Source organism: Astatotilapia calliptera, chromosome 7 (genome assembly GCF_964374335.1).
Source record: "Astatotilapia calliptera chromosome 7, fAstCal68.1, whole genome shotgun sequence".
NCBI classification, from domain to species: domain Eukaryota; kingdom Metazoa; phylum Chordata; class Actinopteri; order Cichliformes; family Cichlidae; genus Astatotilapia; species Astatotilapia calliptera.
The window spans coordinates 23,232,866-23,238,865 of record NC_137428.1 but is presented as its reverse complement, the minus strand read 5'-3'; the positions used below and the strand labels follow the sequence as shown (position 1 = coordinate 23,238,865).

The following is a 6,000-nucleotide window of genomic DNA, read 5'->3' as shown; positions in this document are numbered from 1 at the left end:
TGGATGATGTTGTTTGGGCAACTGATTTTTACAAATTAAATGTTTGCTTCTTAGGTTTGGTATATTGTGTATGTAAATATAATCATAAGAGAAAAGTGACCATGGCTGTGGTAGGGAACCGTTAATTAAAAGGTATTTTCTTAAATTCTGTTTGTGTTCTGCACCAAAACAGCAGCAGTTTTCTGAGCTTCTGCGTATCTCTCCGGTCCTTTCTGTGGCACCAAAGCACATTTTCTCTAAGTTGTTCTCCCTGTGCATGTTATTTTTGTCAAATTTTTGTAAGGCCTAGATTGTTGTATCCAGAGTTGTGGGAACTGTCTCTTAATTTATGCAAAGCTCCTGAGCATGCAGCAAAAGGTCTGGTGGCTCTCAAACCCAAGTAGGTCACTGGGAAAAAATAGCATCGTTGTTGTCGGCTCCTCTCACCTGTTGGTTCCTCTGTAACTTCAAAGAATGTTTTTCCTTAAAAACTAGGTTGGGAGGAGGTCAGGCCAACCTTGAGTGCTCAAAAAATGGCAGCGTGTGTTGTAATATTTGGGACACAGTGGTTGCTATAGTAGGTTTTATCCCACATTTCTGAGCTGTAATGTTTTTTCAGCAAATAGAAGAGTTTTTCCCCCCTCTCCTTCCATGAACAACTCTCTCATTCATTTTCCATTTCTCGAAACACCACTCGGTCTTGGCAGACTTGCACATTTGACCTCACCAAGTGCCCATGATGTCATCGTAGCATTAGAAACAGAGAAACCTCTTGTGACAACATCAGGTAGCTTTTGATTCACTGTACAGTGCACAATTGTTTTCAAAAGTGAAGCACATTGTTGTTTTGGTTTTTTTTGGTATGAGGTTTTCTTCTTAAATAAACTGAAAACTCACAAAAATTGATATTTGCTATATTTGAAGTTTCAGCATCGCTGAGTGTAAATATCTTCAGACCAATGACAGACAAGAATTAGTGCACTAGGCACCACATTTATGGGTGGCACTGTGGTTGTTTGGTTATTGCTGTTGCCTCACAGTAACACAGTACTGAGTTCAAACCCTCTCTGAGACTGTTCTGTGGAGGCTTTGCATTGCTGTGGCAAGACAAGCATGTTAGTTAAAGTGGTGATTTTAAATTTGTGCTCGAACAATAAAGCGCTGCATTTTATGTTTAAAATGTGGCTTGTAGTCTAAGAAGAAAAACACAATATACATGTGAATGCATTACATTTGGATGAGCTTTAAATGTGACTGAAAGCCCACAAAAACATGTCCATCCTCAGAATGCTAAAGAGCAAACATCTGTCATCAGCAGATGGAGACAGTGAGCAAAAAAAGTGTGAGCAGGTACTGTGTGCACATACATGTTGTACTCACAGGGCACTGCATTGTAGCAGTGGAAGGGGCTATTGTCGGTATGCTGGTGCCCTCTGCTGGACAGAGATGATAAATGCAGTAATTGCAAGAAAGCGGGGAAACGTTCTTGAAAGGCAAAATTCAAAGCTTTTAATGTAGATTGTAAATAATTAATAATATCACTGGTGAAAACACGCACACACATACACCCCTCATTCCCATGTACATGCTGGAGAAAATAAGCATCCAAAACACCTCGGCACATGATGAAAACAGCATCTCAATAATGACAGAAAAGCAAAATACCGGGAAGGATTCATGAACTTACATCATGTAATTACTTTGTGAATACAAAGGGGTATTAATTTCTCTGTTGAGCAATGAAAACATAGTCTAATCTTCATGCTGAAAAAACAAATCTGATTTTAATTGATATTACATTATGCTATACACCCATGAGGACAGGAAAATGAATTGTCATATTGGACCCCGCTCACCCCACCCACTCTCACAGTTTCTTGTGTTGTTTTACAGTAATAAATCATAAAATCAGTGAACATAATTAGAGTTAGGGTAATTAGGGAAAAGGCTCTACAAATTGATTTAGTACAAATGTACCACAGTAACACAACACAAAGTAAGTGGTGCATAATCACTCACATACTTCAAGTCGATGCTTAGGAAAGGCGTCTCTTTTGGAGAGCGCTGACAGCCTTTGTTGTAGATCTGCTTTTCACATCTTCCACCACCTTGCACAAGCTGACATTTATTTCCCTCCATTTCTTGTTTGAATGAGGCTGTTACCATGCAGCTCCATGTTTAGGGCTGTTAGCTTCTCTCAGGTTGCAACTCTTTTGCAGACCCCAGCATCCTGCAGGATTTTTCTGTGTTGTGTATTCACTTGATCTTCTGCATCCTGCTGCAGCAGAGAAGCATCAGCATGATGCCGCTTGCATCAAGAGTCATAGGGAAACGATTTTTCTGCTGACATGCAAAATGGTTAGAATTTAACACCCCCCCACAGCCCCAGCAACCCACTTTCAATCCATCCATCATGAATCTTTTGGAACTTCCGAAGCACTCTTGCTTTTTGTTTGCCACATTGCTGTAAAAGAGAATGCCTGGGCAGGTGTTCAGACACCTGCAAACCTCCTGCAAAGTTCTGCACCCCTTTTACACAGATTTTCAGATTTTTATAACATAAATGCAGTAACTTTATATTTCTGGTTGATCCCTCACTGTTGTCTGGGAGATGTTTTTCATCTCCTTCTTTGCAAGTGGATTTGTAATATCAGCAGGTTTATTTTCTTTAAAAAACAACAACTTTTTTCATCATATGTTTAATTATCTCTTTTAGAATCTGACTTTTGGGTTTACATTTAAATAATAAGTCACCTTCTTGATCAATTATATCACTGTAGAAAACAAACAACCCCACATAGGCAGATTCATTAATAATGGATAATAATAGATAACATATTTTGTATAGTATTTATCTTCTGTCAAACTTGACCAAAAAGAAACATTCAGTTATTCCTTAAAATGGTTTGAACGTGTTATTATTATTATTATTATTATTATTATTAGTTGTTGTTGTAGTAGTAGTAGTAGCAGTAGTATAACACCGAGGCTAGTACTGTGTATTTTGAATTCTTATCTAGTTCTAAAAACTCAACCCCACGTTTACAGCACATATCTACATGACAAATGTATTAAACTACCATGAGTTGACAGCATAGACCGGTTCTTGGGCCAAATACTTTGTTTCTGGAAACAAAACTAAACAATTTAAAAAGGAAAAAAAAAAGAATAATTCTCAGAGCAAGGTTTTGAGAACAAAAAAATGTTGGCCAACCAAAAGCTTTCTCTTTACAAATACTCTAAACAAACCTTGCTGAGACACTGCAGCAAACGTGGAGGATTTGGTGAAAATTACTGACCCTTGCTGTGATTGTTTGTCAATACTGACTTTGATTTTTTATTTATTTTTTTTGCTTAACTGCGTGCGTTAAACAATCAGCATCTTTATAGCTTTAAGAAAAGGGAGGGGGAAAGACGTGCAATGAATAGCTCCAACTTTTCTATCGATTAATATTAATTCAAGCATCTGGAAATTGGATCATTTATGTGAGTTATAGTTAAGTTAAGTTAGGTTATAGACACATAAATAATTGTAAGATAATTCTGCAAATAAAGCAATTATTACACAGTTCAACATCACAAGGCGTCTGCTGTTATAAAACTTATTCTGAAGTGAGAATATTTTCCTCTGCGTAATTTCCAGTCGCTTTTCCCCGTGTAACTTCACAGTCGACCAACATTTTTTTTCTGTCTTCTTCCCAGACTTTTTTTTCTTTTCTTTTTTTTTCACTTTTTTTTCATGTGGGCTAATATACAGGCCGGTACTGCAATTTCGGAATCTGCCCTTGTATATGGCGGACGAAAATTTCCACAGGAGGAACCGCAACACAAACCCCCCTGTGCAAGGCAGAAACCGAGAGCTTGCACGGACCGACCAAAGCTCGGCAAATTCACGACTCATTACGCCATTACACTTTACTAAAATGTAACGCAGCGAATCGCGGAGGGGGGAGAAAAACACGGAGGTGATTTTTTTTTTATCATTTTGAATTTCTCATAACTAATTCACAATTTTTTTTTTTGAGGAAGCAGTTGTGCAGTCACCTCTGGTCGGGGAGGGAAGATTTCTGGAGCGCCAGCCTGTTTCGCATGAGCTACATCGTTTTTGGAGGTATGTCAAACCGCTGTTTTCTATTTTTTTTAAATCCTCAGTTAATTCAGAAATGTAATTTTTTTTCTTTTTTTTCTTTTTTAGAAATTTCAGTAGCGAGTGTTAAGTTTCGGCTCCCTCCACATTAGCAAACGATAGCTGCCTGGCATTAAACCGGGTGCAAGCTGTGAAGCCATCAGAAATAGACCTAATCTGTTGATGTTTTTTTTTTCTTTTTTTCCCCCTTTTTGGGGGGGGAGGACTAAATTTTAGCAATGAAGTTTCTGTTGAACTGCTGCTTAGCCGTGTGTACACCCAGTTCGCTCGCATATATGTGTACGCCACCCATGTTTAAAACACAGTTTATTCGGGTAGAGCGAAGGGGGGGAACCGGGCGATAGTGGCAACATGAAGGACGATGAGGGGAGGAACAATCTGAAACACAAAAACCTCCTGCAGCCATGTTTTGTGAATTTTTTCCTGCAAATTTGAGCAGAGCTTCAGAGTTGCTTCCCTGGCACTGCTTAACGCCGGCGTTACTTTTGTGTCGCATTTGACGTCTCGCTGTTCGCCGTTAGATAATGAAGATAAAACGCCAAAGTGTCGTCATGTCAAAATACATTTCGACTTTTTTTTTTATTCCTATTTTTTTGGAAGATGGGAGGAGGAGGGGGGTTGGAAACCGGGTGCTGTTGGCGCCACCTGTAGGCAGTCATTTTGGGAAATTAGAAATTGTAACGAGACTAGATGTGAGTGTTGTTTATTGAATTGTGTGTTAGTTTATCCAAACGGAGGCGAGCGATTACATGCTCTTGAAATCAACAGAAGGGATTAGTGTGTGATTGAGTCACATTAAGATGAAACGGGCAACGCGTTTAGTGTTTAATTTCTGCAAAACAGTCCTTTTTAAATACTTTTTTTTCCTGCTGTGCTGTCTTTTCTTGCATTCAAGTTGCCATTTAAGAAATTTTGCACACAAGTACCCACCAACTCTACTTCTGCTATTTCCTTTGGTTTATTTTTATTTGTGTTTTTTAGTTCCTTGCAAGTGTGATTTAATAATGAGGTACAATTTGTACTACTATTTCTAAAGACTAGAAATGTGTGAGTGAGGGGAAAAATAGCTATCCATAGTGAACTGAACAGCACTGGAAGAAGAAAAGAGCATGTCAGCATAATTTGAGGGCAGGAAAAACAATCACAACCAATGCCTCTACTGTTTATATTAATCCTGCAGACGCCAAACAGTTTCCCATCCTGCGTGGCTTGCTTTTTTTTTCCTTTTAATGTAAGGGAAACTGCAGAGGCCATTTTGCTGTGGGTAATTTTAATGCTGACCTTCAAATCTGCATTCATTCGATTCAGCGAGCTGGCGGAAATTGTATGGGTGGTATGCAAAATCTGGGTGTAAATTCTGACCTTTTGCTGCAAAAGTCTAATCAAAATGCAGGAGTTCCAGTTAAGGCACAGAATTGAAGAGGGGCAACCAGTGTCATGAGTTTAATAGGGTTGGATCACTGTCTTTCTTCAGTGATGCCAATGTTTTATTTGCAGAATACCTAAAGGACCAAGTAATAAGCTATAAAATACTCAAGAATAATGGTGCACTGTTGCAAAAAAGGGGAAAAAATGTTTTGAGGATTGGATTCTAGGAGTGTTCTCATTTTAAGGTAGGAGGAATGCAGGTCTGTCAGTACTTTTGATGAACAAAAGCTTCGTTTCATTGAGGCCGAATAGTTTGGATGGAGGGGTGAAACTTGTCTCTTCAGGCTCTGATGAACACAAGATGGTGAGGGATCATATCGCAGCCTGTGGGTTACAGGGTTTGAAGTATACTTGCTGCTCTGATTGTCATTAACTTGGTACAGAGGTTTCACTATCCATTCAAAGGGCAAGCAGTGCTACTCTGAGTCTCTCTTTGATGTCCATTT

At 38.9% G+C, this 6,000-nt stretch overlaps 1 protein-coding gene across 6 annotated transcripts in view; it reads left to right on the top strand.

Annotated features, from left to right (window-relative positions):
* Nucleotides 1-2,933: 2,933 nt before the first annotated feature.
* znf618 (zinc finger protein 618) overlaps nucleotides 2,934-6,000 on the top strand; it is a 46,632-nt gene continuing 43,565 nt past the window's right edge. For 4 of the 6 annotated variants that reach the window (XM_026173692.2, XM_026173688.2, XM_026173690.2 and 1 more), the window contains exon 1: nucleotides 2,935-4,090. The gene's annotated coding sequence lies outside the window, so the exon portion shown is untranslated. Of the gene's footprint in view, nucleotides 4,091-6,000 lie in introns of all 6 variants that reach the window. The other 2 variants (XM_026173686.2, XM_026173689.2) reach the window with 2 other exon arrangements.